Source organism: Leguminivora glycinivorella, chromosome 2 (genome assembly GCF_023078275.1).
Source record: "Leguminivora glycinivorella isolate SPB_JAAS2020 chromosome 2, LegGlyc_1.1, whole genome shotgun sequence".
In the NCBI taxonomy this organism is placed as follows: domain Eukaryota; kingdom Metazoa; phylum Arthropoda; class Insecta; order Lepidoptera; family Tortricidae; genus Leguminivora; species Leguminivora glycinivorella.
Window position 1 is genome coordinate 15,929,138 of NC_062972.1, and position 16,398 is coordinate 15,945,535.

At 36.3% G+C, this 16,398-nt stretch overlaps 1 protein-coding gene across 2 annotated transcripts in view; it reads left to right on the top strand.

Moving 5' to 3' along the window:
• The window catches only part of LOC125235425 (angiotensin-converting enzyme-like), a 180,968-nt gene that overhangs the window by 118,388 nt on the left and 46,182 nt on the right, over nucleotides 1-16,398 (top strand). The window lies entirely within an intron of this gene.

Sequence of the window (16,398 nt, forward strand, 5' to 3'; positions counted from 1 at the left end):
CATCATCCCCCGTGTGTTATCCCGGCATCCACCACGGCTCATGGGAGCCTGGGGTCCGCTTTTGACAACTAAGGTACTACGTACGCCTCCGTGCATGATACGAACTATATATTAACCTCCTCATTCATAAACGTTCTCTAAAGTAATCCAGCTGATAAAGTTCGTTTGTCCCTTTCTATCACACCAATAAGTCCGAAAGGGACAAATTAACTTTCTCGTCCTGATAACTTTAGGGAACGTTGATGACTAAGGGGGTAAGGAGTTAAGGCCCATTAAAAATCCTACGCGACTGTTATAACATAACTTTCGACAAATGCGTAGGTATTAGTTTCAATAACGTCAAATTATCCTTGTCCAATGTTCATGCTGACGAATCAATCAGAATATTAGTTCAGTGTCTGTTGACCTAATATCAATGCAATGTTATTGTTTACACTGTAGCTTATATCATCGATGGTGCAAATACACCTTGTGCAGTTTCTAAACTAAATGTAAATGGACAACCTATGGGCAACGTGTCAATGTGAATATTATCTAGGTATAATTTATTCCTTATTACTAATGAATAACGGATGAGGGTACAGATTCTTCATACGGGATCTCCTACAAAATCACAATCGGTACCAATACCAATATGACTTATCATCACATAGGTATAATTATGTGATGTAATCTTGTTATATTGGTGAACAATAAAGAATATTTGTATTGTATTGTATTGTATTGTATTGTAACATCCACAAACTGAAGCATGCTCGCTAATAGTGCTCCCACATTGGCTGTTAAGCTGTTATAAATGTTTTATAACACTGTGTGACAAAATTTGTTTTTTTATCATGCAGAAGCGTCTGCGAGCGACATTACACATTTTTTAAATTAAAGGAAAAATGGAAAAATTCACACCTCCGGCAGGACTCGAACCTGCGACCTCTATCTTTGCCGGAGGTATCCGCTCCCAACTGCGCCACGAAGGCCTGCTGTGCTGTATGTGTGCGAATTTATCCATGCCTTCCCTCAATTCTTAAACGCCTTAGGGTGGCGTATAGCAACATTTACCCGTAAGAATACATCTTAACAGGCACTGGAGTCTCTAGTTACATCGAGAATTCGCCAATAACAATGTGCTAACCCATACTAAATTTGTTTTTTATCATGCAGAAATGTCTGCGAGCGGTATACAATACATATTGTTTAAATTAAAGGAAAAATGGAAAAATTCACACCTCCGGCAGGACTCAAACCTGCAACCTCTGGCTTTGCCGGAGCCATCCCGCTCCCAAATGCGCTACGGAGGCCTGCTGAATGCATCCAGACTACTGGAATACTTTGTGACAAAGACAGCGCAATGTTAACGCTACCGCGCTGTCCCTGTCACACATATATATATAGCATTTATAACAGTCAATGTGGTAGCACCATAAAATCCACATATTGGGATTGTGGCAACAAAAATTTAAAAGGAGCATAAGAAGAGGACTTTACTACCCACAAAAAGGAATGAGACCCCATCAAAAACATATAATGTAAACAGATATGTCAAGCCTCCCACGCTATTTTTCCGCCGTAAAAAGTTATGCGATCCTGTACAAAGCCAATCTGTCACTTTATATGATTGAAGTACCAATCTCACAAAGTTGTCATAAGTATAAATCTAAGGAAATATTTACATCGACATATCTTAAACGTAAAATTAGGGTGGTTTTAAACTATTCGCTATTCTCATTTTGAAGTTAGTGCTGTTCTCATTTTGAAGGTTTTGTTAAATTTTACGTTGTAAAAATATTTTCAGCGGCTGCCGCTAGCATTCACGTGTGACATTTATTTTAATTGATTATTTACATTATTACGTGAAGCGCTGGTAGCCTAGCGGTAAGTGCGTGCGACTTTCGTTCCGGAGGTCGCGGGTTCGAACCCCGGCTTGCACCAATGAGTTTTTCGGAACTTATGTGCGAAATGTCATTTTGATATTTGCCAGTCGCTTTTCGGTGAAGGAAAACATCGTGAGGAAACCGGACTAATTCCAATAAGGTCTAGTTACCCTTCGGGTTGTAAGGTCAGATGGCAGTCGCTTTCGTAACGCCGTGGCTTGCGTGGGCGACGGTCGCGCGATGGTCGCGCGTCGGCGATGCGACGGCGTTATCGATATGGAAGTATGAGACGCGACGGCGACGGTCGCGCGACCGTCGCCCACGCAAGACACGGCGTAAAACTAGTGCTTACGCCAAATTTTGGGATTAGTTGTCAAACGGACCCCAGGCTCCCATGAGCCGTGGCAAATGCCAGGATAACGCAAGGAGGATGATGATGATCTACATTATTACGTGTATTTTTGTGACAATCACCACCACTCTTTCTCGCACGTTGTCAATAGCGTTTTATACGGGTGTATGTATGTACTCGTACATTGTACACATACCTACCAATGCACATTGCACAATGTACGCAAAATCAAACATAAGGAATCGTAACGGCTCTTATAACCCGCATAAATATACGCCGATCTAGAGCCGCCCTAAGTGGTTTTGACTTATTTATAGTCATCGGTAACAGCGGGGCAAATCTCGACTGGGGGACAATTGTAACTAATCCATTTTTTCCATTATTACTCTATGATGTTGAGTTCTACATGTATCCACTGAACACGCCCACCATATATACCGGTGGATACTCTATTTAATTATGCAAACATTGTAAAACATGGAAAAATGAACCAGTTACATTTGCCCCCCAGTCGAGATTTGCCCTTATTTAGTTAGAGATTTGTGCTTATTTGTATTTTTAACTAATTGTTATTTATTACAGCCTTTGGAACAGTAATAACTAATTTTAGCTAGGTAGGTAGGCTCCACGGGATATTTATAACAAAATAACATACGAATATTGTTTCTATATACAACGTACCTAACAGCAATTGTAATGAAATAAAACAGTATGCGTAAAATGGATATTGTATGATCAACTGTACCGAATGTGAGCTCACAAAACAGTGCCTAATCTCCATGCACAAAACTTCTCAATTCACGTATTTGGGGTTTTTGGGACGGTAAAATTTAAAACTAACTACAGGCCAAATGTTAAGTGAAAAAACAAAACTGTAAAAGGATTAATATTCCTCAATAACGTTGCTGCTCCAAATTGATTAGGTATTAATTTCTAGTTTGTTATTTAATTTTTATATCAAAGAAAAAAATGGAAAACTGGAATGGATGTTTTTCCTTTGATATAAAAATTGGAAGTATCGTTACTGGGCGTTTCTGCTGGTTAAAATTTGCTTTTTGTATTTCGTTTCATAGTTCTATGACTAAAAAGTTACAATGAACAATATTATTCCCGCGCGTTTAAGCTCAGGGTACGCGTATACATTGACAAAAACTGGTACTAGGCGGATATTTAACAGGCTCAGTGATGCGTATATCAGTCAATGTTGTTTGACAAACACACAGAGTGTGTCATGACTACACACGTTCGCCACACAAGTGCACGCTTCGACTGCTGTTCACTCTGAGTTTGCATGATTTTCCAGCTTGCGCAAAGCTGTTGAACTGAGTCCTTGAAGGATTAACTCAGTCAGTACTGATAATACATGGATCTGGTTCTCTATAAAAGAGATCTACCATGATTTGTAAGAGCTAAGTATTTGCTTTTGATTTTCCATTTACTTAATCCCCAGTCAAATAGATAAGGCGTCTAGATTAAAAATAAATAAAATAAAATAAAATTCGTTTATTTCAGATCCATCATTGATCCATAAGATGTTAGTACAAAAAATAAAAATAAAAATTTAAGAGCTATGTTAGTTAGTTTCTACATTAAACACTAAGCTAATAACTAAAACTAAGACCTACAGCAAGTAGATTCATTAGGTGTCTTATAAAATGTAGCTAAGAATTACACCGGTCTTGGAATCGACCATAAATAGTTAGGTTTCTTTCAAATTATAGTTACTGTAGAAGAACCTTTTTTTTAAGATTTTGCTGCGAGAGCTTTAAGTCAAACAATTCTGTTGTGTTTTATTGAATACTAGCTTTTTCCCGCGGCTTCGCTCGCGTTTAAATTCGAAAATTATGTAATGCTCCATACAAACTTCCACCCCCCAGTTTAGAGAAGTGGGGGGCTACAAAGAAACAAAAAGCAGCCTATGTCACTCTCCATCTTTTCAACTATCTCCACTTAAAAAATCACGTCAATTTGTCGCTGCATTTCGCCGTGAAAGACGGATAAACAAACAGACAGACACACACTTTCTGATTTATAAATCAGTATGGAAAGTACTGATTCTGTTTGTAGATATTACGTCCATGCTCAATAAGGTAACTGATTGACACCCTTAATATAGCCCGGTTCAAATTTTCACACTCTTGCAAGTGAATAAGCTTAAATTATATTGTTCAATATCAAACATGTCGTTGGCATCATGAACAAAGTCGCAAGTTTAAACATAATTACAAATAAAGGAAATAAAAATAGCCATGCACATCTTAAGCGCTACGTATACCTTCCTATATTTGAATGAATGTTATTATTTCATTGATCCTGACATTCCTGACTCATCTCAACTAACAATATCTCACATCATCCAACACCCTAATATCTGAATGGCGTGTATAGTATTGTCTACCTTTCGTACTAATTAAACTTCTAATTAAGAGCAACGTAATAATCCCAACAAGTGGCTACAAACGTTGGAACAATGCAGATTCTTATTAGCTCGCTCTTTTGTGTGCCGCAAATTGTAACGTTTTGTGCGCTGTTTCTCTTGCCTATTTCATAAACACCAACGTTGCGGCTTATTGTATATACAAGTATTGTAAGTTATTCGGTAATAGTTATTTGTGGTAAATTTTTTTTGGTTAATCTAATGTTCTAATCATTATAATATTTTTACTACTTTTTTTACACAGTAGTGCGAGAAGTCGTTCATTATCTGTCGTCTGTTCAAAACTTCGGAGGGTCATCTGTACTGCAAAACGTCGTACGATACACGTGCGAAAAGGAAATTCGTAACTAAATTTATGGTGACTCGTTTCGAACTTCCTTTTTTCCGCACTTGTATCGTAATGTACTATTTCAATACACTTGATCGTGACATGGATCTTATTAAACTGCTTAGAAATTACACAAGTCTTTTTCTCATAATTACGGTACCTACTCGTACCTTTAGTACTTTTTTCTTGCACTAGTCCGCAAAGTAGAACTTTAGTAGTAGTAGTAGTAGTAGTAGTAGTAAAACACTTTGTTGTACCAGAAAATAATACAACACACAAGAAAAAGAGCTTATCACTAGTACAAAGGCGAACTTTATGTGCCTATGTCGAAATGTCAAAGAACCATATATTATGTACCATAAAAATTCGTACGATACACGTGCGAAGAGGGAATTCGTAACTCGTGTTGATTTAAATTCCCATCGATCGTGTTTTAATTTATCGCTACACCATATCACCGTTATTTTCTATGAGTTGTGACTTCTGTAAATAATATCTAGCCTATTTTAGATGATTAAAACAATAGAAAAAATAAAACATTAATATCACTACATATATTAGGGACATTTTTATTATTTATATTATAATATTAGATTACTCTTTCATATGTGGCAACTTGGTATAATATTAAAGATAGACGCACAGTCAAAAATAGTTTTAATATAACATTCTTTCCTTACCCGGCCGCGCCTTTATATTTTTATATCCCTTGGATGATATTTGGCAGAATTCCAATTGGCATAATATTGTGATCTTGTAGGGTGGATAACGCAACAGCGTTGCTGACTGGTCTAGTCTTAAGTAAATAACATTAACACAATTCACCATATGAAACAGCTAAAGTGTCCTGATAGAAAAACATTGCTTCGATTTCAATTACCTACTGGAATGCGCCAAATTATTTTGTTTTGAAAATGTGTGTCGGTACAGGCTGTGGTAGAGGCATATAGTACCTACCTATTAACTAAGGTCTGTGTGGTGAAGACCGTCTACCCGGAAAGACCGTCTATTGACAATAACTTTGGTGTTTATATATTTACGCCTCTCACACCTCCGAAGGTATACCAGTTTTTCATCCTTAAGCCATTGGTCTTGAATACCCCTAGGACGAACACTAGTTAACAATAAACTTGATTCGTGTTTCGAACTCGAGCATTGAGTTCAACATGGTTCCGCAAAAAATTAAAATAAAATAGAAGCAGTCGGAATATTTGTATATCATGTATGTAACGTAGTCATTTAATAACCGTTCTTTCTGACTAGTACTATTAATCTACTCAAAACGCGTTTAGTTTCTTGTTTTATGTTCTGAAATATGTAACTTAGAAATTGTGCCTACTCAGAAAGTCCGGCATAAAAGAGAAAGGCAAGACCGGCATACGATAAACAAGGAGTTGCCAACCTTTTTTAGGCTTTATTGGAAATAAGTCGAGTGTAAACAATATCAATATATAAGTACGTTTTTTGCTTATGATAGTTGTACCGTTTTTGATTTTAACTTCGAAATACAGTTTTGGTAATGATTCGTATGGTGTTACTAATATCATTCGAAAGTATTAAATAAAAATGACATAGTTGTGAAGAATTATAAGTGGTGAACAGAACTAAGCCTACTTACACTGCATTACTCATCATCATATTTAAGATGGTAGTGTTTGTATAGATTGTGCAACATGCGGCGACAAATATTTCAAAAGAGAGTTATGTATTTTTAGAAACAAAAGTAAGCATTTTGAATCCAATTATTTATTCAAACAGAAAACATAATATTTGCGCACCCTTGACAAAACATATTTGATAAAGGTTGTTCGTCAGACGGCAGAAACTGAACCCTGGAGGCACAGAGGGTCATATCGAAACTATGACTAGTGGCACAAACTGTGCACTTCTCAAGCAAAATCATTTCGTCTTCCTCGTCGATATATACGCTGGCGTTAGGAAGTGCATCAAAAAAAGATTCTATCAATACATTCTTCGGAAGATGTATAGACATGACTTGTATATTGTTTGCTATTTTTAATAACTGAAACAAATATTTATTTATTTATTCATTTATTTAATCTTTATTGTACACAAAGAAAGAAAAACTTATAGTACAAAAGGCGGACTTAATGCCAGACAGCATTCTCTACCAGTCAACCTTTATGTATTAAGTATACAAATATTTATGTAAATATTTATGTATTTGATTTGATTTATTTGCTAAAATGAAAGCACAGGTATATGCATGCAAATACAGTTTAAAAATCCTTATACTAATATAACAAAATTCTTAAGATAAAAACCAGATTAACATTAAACAGAATAATGACATCTGAATCTCTACTGAGTTTTTGAAGTCTTAATCGAGCAAAATGGGGCAAAGGGTGTTTATTGAATCCTGAACGAAGTAAAGGAATCTCTAATCTCGCTACGCTCGGGATTCAAAATTAGAATCCTGAGCGTAGTGAGGGATTCAAGTATTAACGCTCAAGGTGGAAATAATTTTGCTACCATGTGACATATACAATTTTTCACGTCACCTATAAGGAAATTACCAAAATATTAATAATGAATATACCTACTGCAAATCAGTAGTACGAACTTAATCTACAACAATTTGTAAACGATCATGAAATATAATGTCAAAACTCTTTTCATTGAAATTAATATGTTATACTGGCAACATAAAATCCTTGAACAGAAAAGAACCACTCAGCTCCTCCATGACTCGAGTTTGTAATATTCATACTCCCCGAGTTACACACAATGTTTTTCATGACACTTGCAACATAAAAATATGTAAAAAGATAAAAAAATTGAATACGGTACTAGAAATTTCATAACTCCCTTGGGAGAACGATTTTTCTATAACTCGTCACGCTCCGCCTGCGTGTAAAATCACATTTAGTGTGCGAGTGTGATGAAAAAAAATTACGCATTAATTCATACTGTAGTGACTATAGCAAAACCAAGCATTGCTAAGAAATGTTACCAAACTAATTCACGTATCTTAATATCCTATTACGTTTTCTTAATTAACATAGTTTCAAAAACAGATAAGTAGTTGGATTTATATGAGACTGTATGAAGACCTGTAATATCGTGACTAAATTGTATTCGCAGGTGTTCGTTGAAAAAACAGTATTATGCAATATCTGGACCTGAAAAGAAAAGGTTATGAACCACATCTACGGGACATATGCCGGTCTTGCCTTATAAATAGAAAAATGCTTATATGTTCAAAATTTCAACGTTATTTTAATAGTTATCTAGCACCTTCTGCCCCGTTATTACGTAAAATAACAATGATCATGATTTTGGAACCTAGTCTCATATGAAATTACGCGACAACAAGCACTAGACGGTCTTTCTGTGCTCATCGCGGGAGGACGGTCAACCCGCCGAGCCTTAAAAAAAGTGATTTTTATCACTTAAAAGTACCTTACTTCACCAAAATACTGTAAAAGCTTTGTAAAATATAATATTTGCTATCCCATAGGACCATGCGCATTACGCCAGACTGCATTAATTATAGAGTTTTATCCACTCAAACTTTATTTCAAATAAACTATGCCGGTCTTGCTCGCACTGACCTTACTGATAATAATGAATTAGAGAGATTACATCATGGGTATATTGGGTATAGTTTAAATAGAATTTTAATTTCTGAATAAAATTGCTACTCAAATGGACAAGAAAATGTACAACATACATACATATGTACATATAATCACGCCTGTATCCCATAAAGGGGTAGGCAGAGCACATGAACTACTCAAGTTTCAGTGCCACTCTTGTCAAATTGTGACATTGACAATGACAGGTTGCCAGCCTAATATCAAAAACAAGAAAATGTATAGATATAAATGAATGACATGAAATGAATAAACACCTTGGCTAAGTAATTTCTTGAAGAGTTGAACTTTAACTAAATTATTGTCATTTATATTTTATTGTTAGTTTTGTCTTCGGCCACGACTTGCGATTCCTTGTACGAACAACATAAAAACGAACTAGTTAACCGCACTGTATGCCTTTACAAAGGAAGAAGAACTACTCACCATTCCTAGGCGCAATCCTAAGTGCAGTTTGAGTTTGCAACGTTTGCAAGAAGCTCGGACAAAGTTTGACGACGAGAGTAATTGTCCATTCTGAATTTGGGAGCTTCTTGTATTGAACAATAGTTGCTGTATTTACTTAGATTGTGCATAATCAGCTAGGACCACCAGCAGATGGACTAGAAGTTCAGTTGGGAGAATAGGCGAGACGACTAAAAAAAAGTAATTAATAGTACGTCAGTTAGATTATCAAAGAATTTTATACACGTATTTTTTTCTTTTTTTCTCTTAAATGAAAAATGACGACGGTACAGTGCGTTGAAGTTTCGCGTGCGTCACGTCTAGGTACAATTTTTACTTAGAAGTGACGTCACAAGCCCCCACTCTGGAATTTTGATGCTCTATATCTTTGTATTTTTTCATTAATTAGAAAAAACGAAAAATACGTGTTCAATATTTTTGGACAATCTAACTGACGGACTAAACAGAATGCCATTTTTTATGTAATCGTCTTCCCTATTGATGTCGCTGAAGGCCCTTGCGGAGGGGAATACTTACTATTTTATTTCATTTGGTGAATTTTGATTAGGTACCTAGCAGTGGCGGAGCGTCGATACAACTCGATTCCCAACGGGTTCCCTAAAATTCTCTAGTATCTGTATAAGTCCATTCAAAACAGATGCCAAAACCCCTCCGGCTTTACCAACGAAAATTTTCACGCCCCGCCACTGGTACCTAGTTTTATTACATTTTATGTTTTTTTATTCATACATTTTTGTTGTAATTCAGCAACATAAGTACACTATGAATATCAAATCACGGTGAAAGTAACCGATTGATATGTCAGTTGATAATATGTCCGAGCTTTGATATTTTAGTATACGTATAGGTAATGGTACAGTCAGCCAAAAAAGTCGTTTACCACTTTTCGACCTTGTGTTTAAAATAGAGTCTAAAAGTGGTAAACCATTTTCTAGGCTGACTGTACATTGAGTGAGTTTACATCTTTGTCATCTTTGACCGCAGCAACATGGAACATGGCTCATACTTATAGGTATATTGTTTAAGTGTAGATACATATTTTACACATTAAAATTTAGTGAACTAGTCATTATGGTGCCATTATAAGAGGCCAGTGAAAAAATGTTTCATTAAAGTTCCAAGTATTAATTTCTAAAATAGATTACGAAAATATTTCCGGGAACGCTTTTATTACAAATTTCGTCCCAAATTATACCTGAAAATGATACAATATTTAATGCGGCGTTATCAAGTTGTATTCATTTATGTTATAGAGAACCAACAGCTATAAACTTGCAATTTACAACGAGATAGGAATCAAAAAGCCAATTACAGAATCTCACAGGTAGTTACAAGGCAATACTATTTAAACTAGCGCTGACACTTGTACCTAATACATACACACAATACATATCAAAGTTAAATGAGATAAATGAACTAAAAGTGCACACATAGTTTTACAACTAAAATCAAAAACAATTGCTCTCAAACATATTTCTTTAGAACATCAAAGTATCGAATTGCACTTTTAAACGACTTAAGCATCTAGTTTGCTTCCTTCCGTTGCAAGTTTCGCAATATCATCGATCTTCGTTGAGCTTGTATAAAATTACATGCATCTTCAGCTCCCGGCTCGAGACAGTACTGTCGGTTGCTAGCAGTTTTTTTTTATACTACGTCGGTGGCAAACAAGTATACGGCCCGCCTGATGTAAAGCGGTCACCGTAACCTATGGACGCCTGCAACTCAAACAGTGTCACATGCGCGTTGCCACCCCATTAGAAACTTGTACATTCCCTTTTGCTGTGTTAAGTACACAGCAAAAAGGAGTGTACAAGTTCCAAGGAGGGTTCGGGTTGCCGACGACTCAAAGGACAATAAACGGAACAAGTTAGTTCCGTAAGTCCTCCCGTTATCAGCACACCGCACCCTCGTTGAGCTCTGGCAGCCTTACTCACCGACAGGAACACAACACTATGAGTAGGGTCTAGTGCTATTTGGCTGCGGTCTTCTGTAAGGCGGAGGTACTACCCCAGTTGGGCTCTGCTCTAGATTCGAGCGAGACGATATCCGCTGTGCTGTGCCCTACCACACAAAGCGGAATATCATTCGCTATGCCCTACCTCCTACTCTTTCTACTTTATTTATTTCAAATATAAGAAAACCAGTAGCAGCTGTAGGCATAGGGGAAGGTTGCGATCATTGGACCACTTAACTTCGCTATTCTGTAATTTATAATTATATACTTTCGTGATTTTATTCCTTCGCGTAATCTAACTTCAACAGCGCACGAAACACACTTGGCCGCGTCACTCTTTTCCCAAGGAGAGGCCCAAGGTCACATTGCACCTTAGTAGATTCCGTCTAGCACGATTATATCATGAAATATTTAAGTGGTCCAATCAAGGCGCCGATCCAATAATCGCAACCTTCCCCTAGGCTGTCAATTAGCTGGCACTCACAGATAATCCTCTTTCACAAGCAGCATCCTAGTTAGGAGGAAATCTACCTCGAGAGCCGCAAAATCATTTTCACTGAACTGTATCATATTGTGTGAAATAAAATACGTTGCGGTTTGTTTAAACTTTACGGGGAAACCCTATCGTAAGATTAGAAGCGGTTAGTTGGTTCTATTAATATATTCGCTTTTGAAAAGGATTTTTCTTATTTCCTTTTTTTTATCATCTTGTACTCGTGTGTATATTTTATTTGATAATGACATGCAATAAATTCACTAAAGTAATATTTTCTGTAGGGTACTATGAAGGTCACTATAAAGGATTATTTTAGCTTAGTAATCGAAATATTTTCCACGTTTTAGATTATTTATTAACTAGAGTACCATTCATGACCACTGGCTACGCGCCTTATAAGTGTCCACTGGACAGTTGGCTAGTTGGCCCTCTAGTGAATGATATAAAACATGGAAAATATTTCAGTCAGTTGTTAGTTAACCACAAGTCGAGATTGACCCCAATAACTTAGGAACTCGAGTAACGGCAACAGTAGGTACGAGTAAATATGCTGCGTGCGTAGCCGAATGACATTTCTCCGACGCCAAACGAAAACGAAACGCCGCGCCAGTTAGTCCGGCTCTGTCGTGCCAATACGCACGAGCGATAGAGATAGATATCTACTAGCGTTTCGTTTCGTGAGCGTTTCGTGAGCGTTAGTGCCATTCGGCTACGCACCCTGGGCTGATGAAATGGTCGGGAATATACCTAACCCAACTATTATTGCATTAGCGTTTTACCAGCGTACATTTTAAACAACTCGCATTGAAATTTATTTTAAACCGAGATTTAAATAATCCTTTGATATTCTAATCTAGGATTTATTAATTTTGCATTGTAAAATTAATAAAATGCGTCATTAGACTATGGGCTTAAATTAGGAAAGGGCATTGGAGTAAGCTATCATTATCTAAAGTCACAATGAAATATCTACTATTCAATTATTTAATTTAGCACACTAAAATCGGTCACATGTGTAAAACGCTAATGTAAAATAAATGTCACAATTTTTAACCCACACACAACTCTGCAGAACTTTCATTGCCTAAGCTGGTTGCAAAGTGCCTGTATACACATACGTATATCCTAAACTTAGCTAGTTTGCGAACTGAGAAAAATCCGTCGGATCTCCTAACGCGGAGCTTTGCACTGGGGACGAAACTCGATGCAGATTGCGCAGCCTGAAACTATTCAATGTGTTTGAATAAACTATTCGAATTTTCACGAATGTTTAGTTAGTATAATATAGGTATAAGTACTATTAATAAGTATTTATATAAAATTTTGAATGATTAATTTAAACAAGCGTCATTTCTTATGTTAGTATACAAAGTATCTACAATTATAAATAAGTTCCTTGAATCTTGCCAATATAAACTAATAATAAATGCTTTAATTGCTAAAGGAAAAACTCTGAATTTATAATCAACTAAGCCCTACATATTATACTTACAAAAAAAGTGATCTAAGAAGGTGAACGATCATTCTGTGTACACAATATATCTATACTTTTGGCCAGCCAATATTCTAAGAATGTAACTAATCTAATATTAATATCACTAATGGCAAGATTTCTATCAGTTTTCATTTTCAATCCGAATGCCGAATGGTGCGTATCAGGCAATTTATCTAATAATATTTCAGTCCAAAGGCGTGAGCAGGCTAGATCTATAGTGACCTTAGATGTTATGATTACTTTGGATTGTAAATGTAATTACTTCATTAGTTAAATGCTATGAATCCAATGATTTTTAAAGGAACACTAAGCACAGATACGCGTATATAGGTAGATTCACGGTTATTTTGATGATCATGACCACTGTGTGCGTAGCCGAATACACAAACGCTCACGATGATATTTCTTTCGTAGCTATCTATCTCTGTCGCTCTTGCGTATTGTCGTGACAGAGCCAGACTACATTTCTGCGGCGTTTCAGTGGCGTTTCGCGTTGCAGAAATGCCATTCGGCTACGGGGCCTGATCAGTCTTCCGAGATCATGATGCATGTACCTGCGTCGAAATATGGGGAGCTCGAAAATAATCAAAAAGGTATTATATATAGGTATCTATATCCCCGTCAGTATGAGTCTTATACATATTTAAGGCTTAAATATAGTAAATGTTGGAGAAAAATACGTAATTTTTGGTTCTAATACGTTACTGTTCGGAGGGGTTGTTCACTTTATCTATAGGCACCATTTTTCAGCTTTTTCCTTATTCGGCACAGCTAAAACTTCTATCACCGTTAAACATTTATTTTTAACTTGCAGTGAACGAAAAGAGGTACTTAGTATGCACAATATTCAATTGGAATAATAATATTCAGTCGAAAACTTTATTATAGTCTACTCAGTCGGATAATTTCATCAAACAGTCTGTACTTTAACTGGCAAATTCTTTTAATAAAAGCTGGCCGCTTTTGTGTCTCCAATTATGACCAGATACGTGACTAGACTTGGCAGTGTTGGTAAATTATTTTTGGAAATTCTTAAAAGTGCCAAACTCCGTGAAGATAAAGAAAAATAATATACATAATCTTGTGCAAATTTGTTTATCATGGTTCGATAATTTAAATATTTTAAACTAAAAATAAGCATGCAATAGAATAAGGAATAACTAACTGAAAATTAAAATAATTTTAATATTTTGACAATTTTAACATCTAATTTTAAAGTGGGATAATATGCTCTTCTTCATAACATTACTCTCGGCTGGATTAAATTGAATGTTAAATTATCTCACTTCACACCATTCCTTACCTACATATTTTATTTATGCTTATGGAATATGACACATACATACATACATACAATCACGCCTGTATCCCATAAAGGGGTAGGCAGAGCACATGAAACTACTCAAGTTTCAGTGCCACTCTTGGCAAAAAAAGGGGTTGAAAGAAACAATAATTTTGACATAGCAGTGACAGGTTGCCAGCCTCTCGCCTGCGTCACAATTTAACCCATATCCCACAGTCGACTTCTACGACACCCACGGGAAGAAAGGGGGTGGTGAAATTCTGAACCCGTCACCACACAGGAGTGGAATATGACGCACGGTTATAATCCCGTTTTATAATGCATACTGCGAAATCGCTTCACGATACGGGTTTAAATGACTTAGCTCTTACTGAGCGGAACGGATCGTTAAAAGGAATTTCCGCAAAAGCCATCCCAATAATATTTTCCTTTGTGGTGAGCTCGTGAGCTCTCGTCGGCGTCGCTCCGTCCGTCGCCGCCACCGCCATGTGAGACAATCTTAGCTAAGGGCCTATTGCAAACTACGTCCGACGCGTTACACTGCACTATTGATAATCTTCACAGTTCTAACCTAACCTACTTTCCTGATAGCAGTACATCTGTTTAAAGAGTCACAGTTCTAACCTAACCTAAATTATTTTTCTGGTAGCAGCGCGTTGTGTGTAGGGGTCACAGTTCTAACCTAATCTACTTTTCTGGTAAATGATGGATCTAATTTATTGTACAATTGTTTTTTATTCTAACTGTGCTTTAGAAATAATTTGTGTTATACAATTTATTTATTATCGGAAATAAGCATTATACTCAAAGTATGTTATAATAAATGTTATTCGAAAAAATGATCATTATATTAAATAAGAATTATACAATTTGTTAGTATATTATTTGTTGTTATATGATTCAATAATTATATCAAATGATCGTTATAACGACTAAAAATATATCAAAAAAAGTTATATCGATCGATACGCACCCCTATTGATATGGCATTGCACTTGTAAATTATTACTTGTCACACTATAACAATAGGTAAAATATAAACCGAGGGTATTAAGCAGATGGCGTATCATGCTTCTAATTTTATCACTTATCCGCGAGGATAAGACATCTGTCACTCTCACACTGGCATACTTGCTAAAGCGAGACGGATGCTTTATCCACGTGGATAAGTGATAAAATGGGAAGCATGATACGCCGGCAGGACCTAAATAACCCTATGTTATCCTGTACACTCCTATAATTAAAGTATACCACATAATATACAGAAACAGATATAGCTACTCTACTCGATATGCAATCAGTACCGTGTGTGGGTAATTGGAGCAATTAAAAATTATCTACTGCATGGTTTTTAGAGATGCACCGAATATTCGGTTACTATTCGGTATCCGGCCTATCCGGCCCTTATTTTAATATTTGGCTGGATACCGGATAGTGACGTACTATCCGGCTGGATACCGGATGTGCTATTTTTGATTGAATGATTTTGGGGTAAACAAATTAAATGTAAAAAAAAAATAGTTACGGTTATAATACTTAAAATCATAGCCCTTTATTATTATTTAAAAAAATAAACGTTTAAACAAAAACGGACTCTGCGCGAATTTCACTACGAAACAAGTCAAAACCTGCACTTCGCGCCCGCTCGCTGCTTTAATTGTAGGTATTGTAGGTAAAATTCTGCTCTCCGAATACCGGCTACCGAATATTCGGCCGATGGTTGGACCGAATATTCGGTATCCGGTATCCGGCCAAACAACTATTCGTTGCATCTCTAATGGTTTTGTATATTTACCCCCTTAATCATAAACGTACTCTAAAGTTACCAAGCCGATAAAGTTCGTTTGTCCTTTTCTATCACACCAATACGTCGGAAAGGGACAAACGAACTTTATCGGCTTGATAACTTTAGAGTACGTTTATGAATACTGGTAACTGTGTACTTATGTGTGTACTATTTTTAATATACTGGTTTGTAAAGGATATCAGATAAAAAAACCCTATATGTAAGTATACGTATGAGTATAAATATAATGTATGCTGCTGCTGTTGTAAAGTGAAAACAGTGTAAAGTAGAGAG